Raw genomic sequence first — 15548 nt, 5'->3', positions numbered from 1 at the left:
AATAGAACTGTCCAGGACCTTGGTTTTCACACCAAGGTGAGAGTAATACCTTCTTAGGGTGAAGTGAGATGACGCGTGCACATAGAAGGAGCTCAGTTTCACTTTTGTTATTATCATTATTATCATTGTAGGATCTTAGGAACAGATGTCCCCATGCCCTCCTTCTGATGGGTGGTCCGTGAGCCTTCCTTCACCTGCACAGCAGCCCTGCCCCTGAAAGGGAGCACTGCGAGCTGCTGGCTCTGCTCTGGACAGCTCTGCCAGGGGAAGTTCTGATGTTGAACCCATCCTTATCTATCTCCCTGGCAGTTCTCTGGACTGGGGCTGGGTTTGTCTTGATATGTGGGGCGTCAGCCTAGCCCTTCCCTATGGTAGTTCCTCAGAGGCAGGTCTTTCCCTTTGTCCTCCCTACTACTCCCTTTCTGCTCTACCTCCCAAGGCAGATCCCAAATTTCCTCCCTCAGCCATTCCTTGGAGACAGAGTTTTGAATGAGCATGACCACCTGGTCACTAGTCCCTTTGTTGATGCCTTTTTGAGAGTGGAAGCTGAGAAAACATGGAAAAGCCAAACCATTCTGGGCCTCCGCTGATCCTATGCCAGCTCACAGGGTTCCTGACTTAGTAAGGAGAGAGCTTACTGAGGGAAGTTACTGAAGGATGGCTGGAGGTGAAAGGTTAAGGCTGGGAGCACAGCCTGGAATCACACAGAGGGAACCCAGGTGGGCTACTCCCTCTGTTCTTATCTGGGGAATGTGGCTCTGGATGGTACCTACATTGGAAGTAACACAAATAAAGCACCCAGCATGGTAGGAGCTCAACAAAGCCTGTCTTCTCTGCTGTGTTTTTGTTTTGAGACAGGGTCCCACTCTGTCACCCAGGCTGGAGTGCAGTGGTGTGATCATGGCTCACTCATTACATCCTTTACCTCCTGGACTCAAATGATCTTCCTATCTCAACCTCCCAAATAGCTGGGACCATAGATGCATGCCATCACACCTGGCTAATTTTAAATTTTTTTTATGGAGACGGGGTCTTACTTATGTTATCCAGGCTGGTCTCAAACTCCTGGGCTCAAGCAATCCTCCCACCTCAGCTTCTCAGAGTGCTAGGATTACAGGCGTCAGTCACCGCACCTGGCCTGGCTTCTCCATTTTACACCTTTGAGAACATGTCCCTGGATCTTACAACTTTGTAAAAGGACTGAGCCTGCTAGGTCAGGCTACTTCCAACATCAAGCCTGGCCCCTACGCTTTCCTCAGTCACTGCCCCTTCCAGAGTCCAATTTGGTGACAACCCTCACTGAAGCACTGGTTTGTGGGTATACAACTTCTTTTTTACCAGAACAGAAGCTGTGCCTCTCCCTATGTTCCTACTAATTAGAGAGGCCACTAAAGCCATTGAGACAGCAAGGAGGGCTGGAGGTGGAAGGTTAAGGCTAGAAGAACAGCCCGGAGTCTCCAAAAGCTCAAATTCACCACGCCCCACCACCCACTACCCTGAGAGCTGAGAAACCCTCCTACTGCCACCTCAAGCCTCTGCCTCTGCCTCAGACCAAACCTCCAGAGATGTCAGGGGCCTTGGGAATTCCAGAGTGTTAGAACTGGACAGTCCTTTTGAAATCAAAAGTCCTACTGCCTTATTTTTTTTGTTGTTATTAATGCAAATACCTAATTTACTATGATATTACAGGATAACTGTAAAAAATTAAAATAATTTTATTTGTGTGACACCCTTCCCCGTAGTCTCCATATGACAAAGAAAATTCTCTCTTACAGTTTGGAGTATATCCTTTTTAGGCTTCTGTAAATATATACAATATAAGTAAAGCTAAATGGTGATATATGGTAATGTTTCATATAACTCAGGTTCCAGAGTTAGACTAGCTCCATATTTTATTGACAAGTTATGTAACCCATCTAGCCCATTGTTTCCTTAACAGTAAATTGAGGATAATAGCATTTACATCATAGGGTAATTCTCAGAATTAAATGAGATAATCCAGGGAAATCATTTTGCACGGAGGGTAGAATGCTGTAAGCACTCAATAAGTGCTAACTAACCATTTTATTAGTATTGATGTTTTATTACCCGCTTCTTTCACTAACTGAATAGTTAATGGACACATTTTCATATCAAATTTTATTTCATTTCAGAGCAACATTAATCCCCTTTTTTTAAAAAAATAACTTTTAATAATTTTTCTTTTTTTTTTTGTAGAGATGAGGGGTCTCACCATGTTACCCAGGCCAGTCTTGAACTCCTGGGCTCAGGCAATTCTCCCACCGTGTCCTCCCAAAGTGCTGGGATTACAGGTGTGAGCCACTGCACTCAGCAAATTTTATTTTGGAATAATTTTAGATTTACAGAAAACTTGGAAAGATAGTACAGAGAGTTTCCATACATCCTTCACTTAGCTTCTTCTGATGTTAATGTGTTATATAACTATGACATATTTGTCAAAACTAAGATCTAATTGGTACATTGGTACCAAAGCTCCTTGGCACATTGTTTTTTGTTTTGTCTGAGATGGAGTCTCACTCTGTTGCCCCGGCTGGAGTGCAGTAGAGTGATCTTGGCTCAACTGCAACCTCTGCCTCCCAGGTTCAAGCAATTCTCCTGCCTCAGCCTGCCTGGCTAATTTTTTTTTTTTTTTTAAGACAGAGTCTTGCTCTGTCACCAGGCTGGAGTGCAGTGGCACTATCTCGGCTCACTGCAACTTCCGCCTCCCTGGTTCAGGCTATTCTCCTGCCTTAGCCTCCCGAGTAGATGGGATTACAGGCACGCACCACCACACTCAGCTAGTTTTTGTATTTTTAGTAGAGACAGGGTTTCACCATGTTGGCCAGGATGGTCTTGATCTCCTGACCTTGTGATCCGCCCACCTCGGCCTCCCAAAGTGCTGGGATTACAGGCGTGAGCCACCGCACCCGACCTAATTTTTGTATTTTTAGTAGAGATGAGGCTTTGCCATGTTGGCCAGGCTGGAATCGAACTCCTGACCTCAGGTGATCCGCCCATCTCAGCCTCCCAAAGTGCTGGGATGACAGGCGTGAGCCACTGCCTGGCCGGTACAGTGTTAACTGGACTCCAGATGTTACTTGGATTTTACCAGCTTTCTCATAAGTGCTCTCTTTCTGGACACAGATCCAATCCAGGGTACCACATTGCCTTTAGTCATCAGGTCTCCTTCATCTCCTCTGATCTTTGAGAGTTTAGCAATCATTTCTTGTTTTTCATGACTTTAATAGTTGTGAAGACTATTGGCCAAGTATTATATAGCCTGTCCCTCTAATTTGGTTTGTCTGGCATGTTTCTCATGATTAAACTGGAGTTGGGGGAGGAATATACACAGAGGTAAAGTCTCCATCTTATTTCATTGTCTCAGGGGGTGCATAGACACCGACATGATCTATTACCAATGATGTTAGGGTTCCTGGCAAACTCCTGGCCATGAGGTTCCTGGAAAACTCTCAAAGATCAGAGAAGATTAAGAAGACCTGATGACTAAACCCGATGTGGTACACTGGATTGGATCTGTGTCCAGAAACTTACCATTTTTCCCTTTTAATTCTCTATTCTTAGGAAGCAAGTCACTAAGTCCAGCCATATTCAAGGGCGCGTATGGAAATTAACTCCACTCCCTGAAGGGAGAAATATGTTGTCTGTAATTCTAAGAAGATTTGTCCCTTCTTGCCCATTTAAGTGACTGGAAAGTATTTATTGGCTAAAAAAATACTGATTTTAGTGGCTGGAAAGCATTCCACTGCGCAAATGCACCTCAATTTGTTTAGCTAATTTATACAGAGTGGTGCATGCATATAGTTCACCGGCACTACACGTCAATTCCAACCTCTTTCCTGTGTGCTTTCCCACATGTGAGGCTGGAAGGCCAAGCCCCACGTGAACCTAATTTCCTGGTAGTTAAGTTTCTCATTGAAAATTAGGTTTCATTGGCCGGGCGTGGTGTCTTATGCCTATAATCCTAGCACTTTGGGAGGCCGAGGTGGGTGGACTGCCTGAGTTCAGGAGTTTGAGACCAGCCCAGGCAACACGGTGAAATACCGCCTCTACTAAAATACAAAAAATTAGCCAGGCATGGGGCATGAGCCTGTAATCCCAGCTACTCGGGGGGCTGAGACAGGAGAATCGCTTGAACCCAGGAGACGGAGGTTGCAGTGAGCCGAGATCGTGCCACTGCACTCCAGCCTGGGTGACAGAGCGGAACTCCACCTCAAAAAAAAAAAAAAAAAAAAAAAATTAGCTTTCATTGATTAGGTTCACTCCTGCTAGATTTGGAAGGTGGAAATCAGGAAGAGCCATTGTCCCACAGATTTTGGCTGTTCCAGCCCAGCGTGGAGACATTGGTTATTTGGCAGCAGTGTTCCCGTGTCTAGTCACTAGTTTCGTAGGTGTTGAGAGGTGCTGGTGGCTATGGCTTCCTGACCCCTTGGATCACAGCCATGGCAGTGCCTACTTGAACTTCATAGTCCAGCAGCCACCCTCTGCTTCCCTGCCCTCCTGATGGGGCAATGTGGCTGCCCCTCTGGTAGCCAGTTCACCTGCACTGCTCTGAGAGTCATAATGCTGGAGGCTCAGCCTCAGCCCCCTTCCTCCAGCCCTTCCAATCCTTTTGTAAGCATCTGATGAAGTCCCTTTCTGAGCTCAGGTGGTGCCTGTGCCCCACAACTGAACTCAGATGGATAGAATGATATATTAATAGGTTGTTTCCAGAACTTATTAAGGTGTATATGGTCTGGTATCAGGTAACTCAGGATTTTCTAGGAAGAAAATCCTACAAGTGGAACTGTTAGAGCCCTTTCACTGTGCATATGGCTAAAGTGAAGCAACAGAGAAGTGCGGGTACTTGTCTGAGTTCACACAGGGAAATGGGAGCAGCTTGGGGTGCTCTTTCCATTAATTCATGCTGCTTTGTCATGGCCATTAAACACCACAGGCCTGGGGTTTTTCAGGTGAAAAGGACCAACTCACATTTATTCAAATAACTTGTGACAGAGACTGCTAATTTTCTCTTCGAAAGTCTTTCGGCCGGGCACGGTGGCTTATGCCTGTTATCCCAGCACTTTGGGAGGCCGAGATGGGTGGATCACCTGAGGTCGGGAGTTCGAGACCAGCCTGACCAGAAACCCCGTCTCTACTAAAAATACAAAATTAGCTGGGTGTGGTGGCGCATGCCTATAATCCCTGCCACTTGGGAGGTGAGGCAGGAGAATCGCTTGAACCTGGGAGGCAGAGGTTGTGGTGAGCTGAGATCACGCCATTTCACTCCAGCCTGGGCAACAAGAGCGAGACCCCATCTCAAAAAGAAAGAAAGGAAGGAAGGAAGGAAGCAAGCAAGCAAGCAAGCAAGCCTTTCATCCCCTTTTCCTTAGTAATTTATGGCTGGGCACATTGCAACCTAAAATAAAGATGACATTCCCTAGGTTCCTTTGCCCATAAGTGTGATGTATAACTAAGTTCTGGCTAATGAGATGCAAAGAAATTCCAGAAAGACTCCTTAAAATGAGCTGATGCAATTAGAAGGCCCTCACCATTCTTTATTCTTCCTCCTGTCTGAAAGAAGGATGTAATCTAGTAGCCATATCGGGCCATGATGTCACCTTCCTTAGCACTTGAAGCCATGGGCTAAGGATAGTACCTGGGTCTCCAAAGATGATGATGATGATTATTATTATTATTAATTTATTATTTTTTAGAGATGGGGGTCTCATTCTGTTGCCCAGGCCAAAGTGCAGTGCTGAGGGGATAGCTCACTGCAACCTCAAACTCTTGGGCTCAAGCGATTCTCCTGCCTCAGCCTTTATAGTAGCTGAGACTACAGGTATGCACCATGGCGCTTAGCTAGAAGATGATGGATTCTATACATGAGCCTTAAACTATTTCCGGATTTTGTTTCTATGTGAGAATGAAATAATCTTCATTTTTGTTACAGCTACTGTTATTTTGAGCTTACTGGTATATACATACAGCTGAACCTAACACTAACTGATACATAAGCTTGTGCTTCCCTGATTTCTTCCACCCACCTGCCATATGCTTGCTTTCATTTGCCCATAATACCAAGATATGCAGGCCTAAAGTCAAGACTGGGATCTGCAGCAGTTGCTTTCACAAGGTCCTGTTTTTTTGGGGTGTGTGTGTGTGTGTGTGTGTGTGTGTGTGTGTGTGATCTTGAGCCACTTTAACCCCCTGGGTCTCAGTTTCCACAACTTTAAAAGGAAGGGGTTAGGCTGGACATGATGGCTGACACCTGTAATCCCAACACTTTGGGAGGCCAAGGCAGAAGGATTGCTTGAGGCCAGGAGTTCAAGACCAGCCTGGGCAACATAGTGAGACCCCAACTCTAAAAAAATTTTAAAAATTAGCCAGGTGGTGGCACCTGCCTGTAGTCCTAGCTACTCAGGAGGCTGAGGTGAGAGGATTGCTTGAACCCAGGAGACTGAGGCTGCAGGAAGCTATGATCACACCACTGCACTCAGCTTGGGTGACAGAGTGAGACCTTGTCTCAATAATAATAATAATAATAAAACAAATAAAAGGAAGGGGTTGGTCTAGATCAAAGATTGGCACATGACAACCTGCGGGCCAAATCAAGCCACCATCTGTTTTTGTAAATAAAGTTTTATTGAAACACAGTCATATTCATTTATGTATTATCTGTGGCTGCTTCCACACTATAACAGCTGAGTTGGAGAATGGCAACGAAGACCATATGGCCCACATAGGCTAGACTGTTTACTATTTTGCCCTTTTCAGAAGAAAATTGTCTATTCATTGTTGCGGGAAGTCACAGACCCTGAACGGAGAGACTGGCTGAAGCTGTGGCAGAAGAACATAAATTGTGAAGATTTAATGGACATTTATCAGTTCCCCAAATTAATACTTTTATAATTTCTTATGCCTGTTTTTACTGCAGTCTCTGAACATAAATTGTGAAGATTTCATGGACATTTATCACTTCCCCAATCAATACTCTTATAATTTCTTATGCCTGTCTTTACTTTAATCTCTTAATCCCGTCATCTTCGTAAGCTGAGGATGTATGTCACTTCAGGACCCTGTGATGACTGCATTAACTGTACAAATTGTTTGTAAAGCATGTGTGTTTGAACAATATGAAATCAGTGCACCCTGAAAAAGAACAGAATAACAGCGATTTTCAGGGAACAAGGGAGATAACCATAAGGTCTGACTGCCTGCGGGGTTGGGCAGAATAGAGCCATATTTTTCTTCTCGCAGAAAGCCTATAGATGGATGTGCAAGTATGAGAAATATCACTGAATTCTTTTCCCAACAAGGAATATTAATAATTGATAGCCCTGGGGAAGGAATGCATTCCTGGGGGGAGGTCTATGAACGGCCACTCTGGGAGTGTCTGTCTTATGTGGTAGAGATAAGGACTGAAATATGCCCTGGTCTCCTGCAGTGCCCTCAGGCTTGCTAGGATTGGGAAACTCCAGCCTGGTGAATTCTAGTCAGACCGGTTGTCTGCTCTTGAACCCTGGTTCCTGTTAAGATGTTTATCAAGATAATGTGTGCACAGCGGGACACAGACTCTCATCAGTAATTCTAATTTTGCCCTTGCCTTGTGATCTTTTATTGCCCTTTGAAGCATGTGATCCTTGTGACCTACTCCCTGTTTGTACATCCCCTCCCCTTCTAAAATCCCTAATAAAAACTTGCTGGTTTTGCAGCTCAGGGTCGCTATCACAGTCCTACCAATATGCGATGACACCCCCAGAGGCCCAGCTGTAAAATTTCTCTCTTTGTACTCTTTCTCTTTATTTCTCAGACTGGCCGACACTTAGGGAAAATATAAAGAACCTAAATTGAAATATTGGGGGCTGGTTCCCCCAATAATCCTTGGTCTAGATCAGTGATTTCAAACTGTTCTACCGAGACCTAAGGCTCTATGAAGGTACCTCAGAGAAAAGGGAGGAACTGAGAGTGGGGCTCCAACCCCTGGCATCTTCCTACCAAGACTATACCTCTTATTTGTTGAAATTAACTAGTTAAGGCCAGGCATGGTGGCTCATGCCTGTAATCCCAGCACTTTGGGAGGCCGAGGTGGTGGATCACCTGAGGTCAAGAATTCAAGACCAGCCTGGCCAACATGGTGAAACCCCGTCTCTACTAAAAATACAAAAATTAGCCGGGCATGGTGGTGTGCGCCTATAATCCCAGCTACTCCAGAGGCTGAGACAGGAGAATAGCTTGAACCCGGGAGGCAGAGGATGCAGTGAGCCAAGATCATACCACTGCACTCCAGCCTGGGCAACAAAGAGTGAAACTCTATCTCAAAAAAAAAAAAAAAAAAAGAAGAACTTAACTAGCTGGATTTTATTTAAATATTTTATTATGGAAGTTTCCAAAAATATCTGAAAGTAAAGTGAATAATATCATGAACCCTATACACTCATCTCCCAGCTTCAAGAATTACCAAGTCATAGCCGGTTTTGGTGCATCTTCCACTGCCTGCCCCCACGCTGCACAGGGTTAGTCTGAAACAAACACCAGCATCATTCAATTTTATTATTGTATTTCTTTTTTCTTTTCTTTTCTTTTTTTTTTTTTTGAGATAGAGTCTTGTTCTGTTGCTTAGGCTGGAGTGCAGTGGCGCAAGCTTGGCTGACTGCAACCTCTGCTTTCTGGGTTCAAGCAATTCTTCTGCCTCAACCTCCTGAGTAGCTGGCACTACTGGTGCACACCACCACACCCGGCTAATTTTTATATTATTGTATTTCTTCTAAGAGATAGGATTAAAAAAAAAAACCTATCCATCGTGACACCTAAAAGTTAATACGGATTTCTTAATATCATGAAATATCCAGTGTTCAAATTTCCCCTATTGTTATTTATGTATTCTTTTCTTCCCTTGGTTTGTTCAAATCAGGATTCAAACAAAATCCATACATTGCATTTGGTTGATGTTTCTTAAGTCTTTTAGTATGTAGCAACCCTACTCCTGCCCTTTTTTGTTTTTCTCCTTGCAAATTATCTGTTGAGGAAGTTGGGTCTTCTGTGCAGGAGGGTCTTCTGTAATTCTGGATTTTACTGAGTGCACCCCATAATGCAATGTGTTCCTTAGTCCCCTCAAGTTCCTGTAAAATGGTGGTTAGGTTTATACTTCATCAGAACCACCTTTGATTTTTTGCTGACAATCTTTCATAGACAGTGCTGTGAAATCCTCTTATATCAGGCAGCACATAATATCTGCTTGTCTTTCTGTGTGTAATATCAAGATGGATGGATAGATTCAGATGTTGTCAGCCTAGTCCATCCATTATAAACTCCCCATCAGCTCTTCAACTCATGGTTTTAGCAGACATTAATGATTATTGTTGCACCCGTTATTTTTTTAATCACAAAAGTCATACATGTAGGCCAAGCATGGTGGCTCACGCCTGTAATCCCAGCACTTCGGGATGCTGAGACGGGTGGATCACTTGAGGCCAGGAGTTCAAGACCAGCCTGGTCAATATGGTGAAACCCTATCTCTACTAAAACTACAAAAATTAGCTGGGTGTGGTGGCACATGCCTGTAATCCCAGCTACTCGAGAGGCTGAGGCACAAGAATCTCTTGAACCTGTGAGGCAGAGGCTGCAGTGAGCCAAGACTGTGCCATTGCACTCCAGCCTGGGTGACACAGTAAGCCTCTGTCTCAAAAAAAAAAAAAAAGTCATACATATAAAATTGTTAAAAAAAACCCAAATATCCATCCAAAGGAGACTGAAAAGATAAAAGCAGTAATTATATCACACTATATTTATACATCAGGCAATATAGCAGTCAGAATTTAAAATCTAAATATATCATTCAGGGGAGGCATACTTATGTGTTAAAAGTACAAAAATATGTATAGGAATGATAAACTCCAAATGTAAAGTATTGTTTACTTCTTTTTGTATGGGAGAATGAGGAATAGGACAGGGTTTCAATTATATATATGATTCAATTATATATATATACACACACACACACACACACACACATTTTGTTTATTAACAGAGGTCTGTCTGAACTATTTATTGCAAAATGCTAAGATTTGTCAAAGCCAGGAGGTGTTAACTTTGTTATCGCTACAGTTAGTTTCTTTGTATGTTTAACATATTTTATAATTTTTTAAAAAGGACTTGATATATAAACATGGAAAATATTGCCAACTCAAAAGGATGCATAATAAAAAATACATTCTGTTCATTTCAGACCCATGGTTCTCCTCCTCAGAGACACTGATTATTACCCATTTCATATGCATCTTTCAGGAATTGTCTATGCAAATGAAAGACTTAATACCCAAAAGAGCTGCTCCTCTCAGAAGAATCACTTTAAAACATTTTTCATTTTTTGGGACTTGCTCCATTGCCTAGGTGCATGATACAATCCATTGCCTAGTGATACGATCATAGCTCACTGCAGCCTCAAACTCCTGGGCTCAAGCAATCCTCCCACCTCAGCCTCCTGCGTATTTGGGACTACAGGTACATACCATGCCCAGCTAATTCAGAAAAACCATGAGCCATCTTTACACACATGGACATCTGACTGCACCCACCCATGTGGGAGGCAGCCTATAGACTGAGGCCTTCCATTTGGAGAGTCCACTTTGTGAGCTTTTATTTTGGAGACTCACGGGAAACCAGTCTTTGTTTTCCCTGTCAATGGACCTGAAGCTATCTGGTTAGTCTTTTCTTTTTTCTTTTCTCTTCTTTTCTTTTCTTGTTTGAGATGGAGTGTCTCTCTGTCACTCAGGCTGGAGTGCAGTGGTGCGATCTCGGCTCACTGCAACCTCTACCTCCTGGGTTCAAGACTCCCAAATAGCTGGGATTACAGGTGCCTGCCACCATGCTTGGCTAATTTTTTTTTTTTTTTTTTTTTTTTTAGTAGAGACGGGGTTTCACCATGTTAGCCAGACTGGTCTCAAACTCCTGACCTCAGGTGTTCTGCCCGCCTCGGCCTCCCAAAGTACTAGGATTACAGGCATGAGCCACCACGTCCGGCCTGGTTAGTCTTTTCTGATTGGTGATATCATAGGCCTCATCTGTTAAACTAGTGTCAGCTTTGGGGAGTGGCTGCTTATCTCTTCAAGTTTCCTCTCCAGGAGGAAGGGTTACTAGGATCAATTTTCATATGCCAAACAATCTGTATTTAAGTCAGACCACCCCAAATATATCCTCAAAGTTTGGTGAAAATCAGCCCAGCTATTTTCTTATGATGGAGTAGACAAGTCACAAACTTCATTTTATTATGTGGACAAATCCTCCCCTGCTCTGACCTTTGGGGGTGGGGGAAAGAGAGAGTAAAGAACTTAGAAAAACGAGAGCGCACTCAGTTCACTGTTCTGTACTTGCCTTTTCCCCCTGCTTTTTACTGCACCTTGAGATAGTTTCATGTTTCGTATCAGTTCATATGGTTTTGCCCTCGTATTTAAAGTACAAATACTGGCCGGGTATGGTAGCTCATGCCTGTAATCCCAGCACTTTGGGAGAACGAGGAGGGCAGATCATGAGGTCAGGAGTTCGAGACCAGCCTGACCAACATGGTGAAACCCCGTCTCTACTAAAAATATAAAAATTAGCTGGGCCTGGTGGCACATGCCTGTAATCCCAGCTACTCAGGAGGCTGAGGCAGGAGAATCGCTTGAACCTGGGAGGCGGAGGTTGCAGTAAGCCGAGATCCCACCATTGCACTCCAGCCTGGGCAACAGAGTGTGACTCTGTTTCAAAAAAATTAAATAAAAATAAATAAATAAATAAAGTACAAATACTGGTTGTTTTATTTGTGAATATATTGGCTTATTAACATGGGCTAAAATTAGTAATAATAATCTACCTATTCTTTCTAAAATAACGTGTTGACTTCTGTTAAGTATAGGGTGACCAACTCATTCCTTTGCCTGTAATTTTCTGTTTTAGCACTTAAAGTCCTGTATCTCAGGAAACCCTTCAGTTCTAAGCAAACTGGGATATTTGGTCACCATATTTAAGTTCCAAATAAACATTGGACAAGTTTGAATAGGAGGTGGCACATTTTAACAAAACAAGTAGTAATCTTGGTCTTTGCCCTAAAATGGAACTGTTAACCAAATACTGTCCATATAAAGTAAAGATTTTCTCAGAACTTGTGCTATTATTATTGGGAGGTGCCTTATGCTTTTAGACAGCAGAATAGTATTCCATTGTATGACTTCACCATCATCTTATTAAATCTGTTCCTTACTGATGGACTTTTCGTGTCTTTCCAGTGTTGGGCTACAATAAACAAGTCTGCTATAAATGTCTTTATTCATCTGTTCTGTAAACTGGCAAATTCTGTGTAACAATTTGTTTTGAAAATAAGGTCTTCCTGCTAAAAACAAAACTCAAAAAGCCACAGGATTAAAGAGTCTTTCATCTTGGGCCTTCTGTGAGTCTCCTTTTCTTCAGGTGACTGACTGGGCTTTGCATGGGTGTAAAATGGGTTGGCAGCCAAGGCCCTGGGAAGAAAGCCCAGGCAAAGAGGAGAGGCTTCCTGGGGTGCATGAGGGAGAAAAACAGCCCACTGCTGTGGTTCCCAGCATGAGGGGGTTGTTTATCAAGGTGCTGGAAGAGGAGTTGGCCAGACTTTGAGAGGTCCAGTGTTGGCCAGGAGCAGGACTGAGAGACTGGAACCATTCAGCTGTGTTCTAAAAGGAGGAGAGAAAGGAAGGAAAAACAAGTCAAGACACACACTGGGTGGCTGCCGGCTGGCCAGGGCTCTTGGTACAATAAGTCTGGTGCCAGGCTGTGGGGCCCAGCCAGCTCTCCCTGGGGAACCCACCCCAGACTGGTTTAGATCATTTCTGCAGTGGCTTCTTGGGGCTATTAGAAATGGATTTTTACAGAGTCAGAGATAATGTAGTACTTTTCCAGAGGGATGGCTACCTGGGCCAGAAAGGTGATTTTCCAGCCATGTTGTCTATCCTATGTGTATTAATACATCCTTTATCCATCAGAGGCGGCAGTATTATTTGCCAAACTGTTTTGAGCAGAATGCTATTAGTGAAACATGAGGTCTCAAAGCCAAAAAAAGTCTGAAAAATGCCAGGCCCATCAAAATCAAGCAAAATAATTTACTGTAGAAATTTGCAGATCCTTCAACATACTAATACTGTAATTGAGACTTTTCAAAAAGGAGATAAAGTATGAACCTGTTTCCCAAATTTTTATTCCTTGGAACACCTTTTTCTCCCCCACAGAACACACAGTCACATCTTTGCTAATGTTGTCTGCTAATTCTAACCTATAGGAAAAGGAAGAAGCCAATAGGCCTGACCCAAAAACTTCCAAGAATCTGAGACAAAGAAGGCTATGGAATCTGGCCAGTGAGCTATCTTGGACACTGCCATGTCCTGCACAAAAGCATGACAGGCATCTGTCATAATATAAAATAATTGACTTTTGGACGGGCACGGTGGCTCACGCCTGTAATCCCCACACTTTGGGAGGCCGAGGGGGGTGGATCACTTGAGGTCAGGAGTTTGAGACCAGCCTAGCCAATATGGTCAAACCCCATCTCTACTAAAAATACAAAAAAATTAGCTGGGCATGGTGGCTGGCGCCTGTAGTCCCAGCTACTCAGAGGCTGAGGTGGGAGAATCGCTTGAACCTGGGAGGTGGAGGTTGCAGTGAGCTGAGATTGTGTCACTGCACTCCAGCCTGGGCAGTAGAGCGAGACTCTGTCTTAAAAATAAATAAATAATTGACTTTCATGAGCATGAAGGATTCTCCGGAAATTGAGTTAGATGCAGCCACATGCTGGTCAGAACAGTTTAGCAAAGATGGCAAAGAGAGCTGGGGCTCGCCTGCATCTCCGCATTTCACACCTCTGATCTCGAGACTCAGCATCACCCTTGGCCACAGTGATCTCCAAGGGCCTCTGTGTGTCAGGCTCAGTGCACACGGTACCTATGGGGGAGATGCCCTGGTACAGGGTGCTGAGGAGGCCTGCAAAGATCACTTCATCCAATCGGCATCCCCACTGTGTCACTCTGTGTCTGACCCCATCTTTGCTGATGTGTTTGTGTTAAAATGCAAAGCCATCTGGGAAGAACCATTGTCAGAATCCTTGGTAGCATCCTTCCCCTGAGATTTGAGTGGAAAGAGGCAGGTTTTGTGTTTGTGGAAGATAAAATGTCCTGTACTAGAGACTGTATTTGCAAGTCTTTCCCATCCTTGAGCCATTGCACAAGCCTGGTACCTTGTATCTAGGATAGCTTCCCCTGAAATGGATTGGAAAATAAAATGTTAAAAAGTCAGAGAGAACATGAGTTCTAGTCCAGTCTACCTCTAATTTGCTGGTTGACATTAGAAAATCCTTTTGCATATATACATACGTCAAAACATCATGTTGTACATCATAAATATATACAATTTTTATTTGTCAGTTTTAAAATAAGGAAGTTCTTTCCCCTCTCTGACTTCATGTTCTTCCTCTGTAAAATGAAGGGGTCAGACTATTTCAGTTATTGGCCAAATTTTTTATTAGAAGAAGCCTTCTGTCAAGTAAAGTCTCAAGGAGCATCTCAAATAAAACAGATAAAAGTAGTCTCTAACCAAAATGTTTTTAAGGAAATGTTATGTCATTACTGTATAAGAGGATATGTTTACTATACAAATTGGGACAGAAGTTGCTTTTACAAGCAAGGAGGTAGTTGTGATTGGGACAGGGCACACAGAGAGCTTCTGGGGTGGCTGCAAAATGTTATTTTTTGACCTGAGTGGTTTCCTTGACCTGAGTGGTTTTCCTTAGGGTTATTCAGTAAGCTATTTTTATATTTATATTACAAAGGCATTATAAAGTCAATTACTGAGAAAACAAATGTGTCCATTAGATTTAGCTGCAAAAGGCAGAAAACCCCAAATAGAAGTGGCCTCAATAAGACAGAATTGTATGTCTCTTTTATGTAAATGAAATCTGGAGGTGAGCAGTCCAGGGCACTCACTGTAAGAAAGTGAGTCAGCAAGGTAACTCAGTGATCATCAGGACCAAGCCTCCTTCTCTCTGTCAATTCAAAGTCCAAGATGACTGATTGAGTTCCGCCATCATGTCCATATCAGAGCTAGCTAGAAGAGGAATGAGAAGAGCATTTCCATTCACTTGAACAAAACTCCCTTAAGTCACACTCACAACCTTTGCTTACATCCCATTGACTAAAGCTTAATTGCACTGCCTTACCTATCTGCAAGGAAGGCTGGGAGATGTAGTTTAATCAGGGCACTATGGCCCCACTCAAGTGTAGTTTCTACGACAAAGGAAAAGGGGATCACTAGCAAAATCTGCCACAATGTATAAATGAATTTTGGTCTCTGATGTGTTCACATTTGACAGATGACTGATTTAGGTGTCTTTGTTGTTTTTCAGCCATGATTTTAAATGCAGCTTCTGGTATACAAAATAAGGTGAATATTAATAGTTTGTGGAACTGCAGAAGTACAGAATGTGACTTGAAAACCCCTGAACTAGCAACTCCCTGAGAGCTTTTCCAGCTTTGACATTCCAGAATTCTGTG

Source organism: Pongo pygmaeus, chromosome 4 (assembly GCF_028885625.2).
Source record: "Pongo pygmaeus isolate AG05252 chromosome 4, NHGRI_mPonPyg2-v2.0_pri, whole genome shotgun sequence".
Lineage (NCBI taxonomy): Eukaryota > Metazoa > Chordata > Mammalia > Primates > Hominidae > Pongo > Pongo pygmaeus.
The sequence above is the reverse complement of the archived record's forward strand: the minus strand, read 5'-3'. Positions refer to the sequence as shown.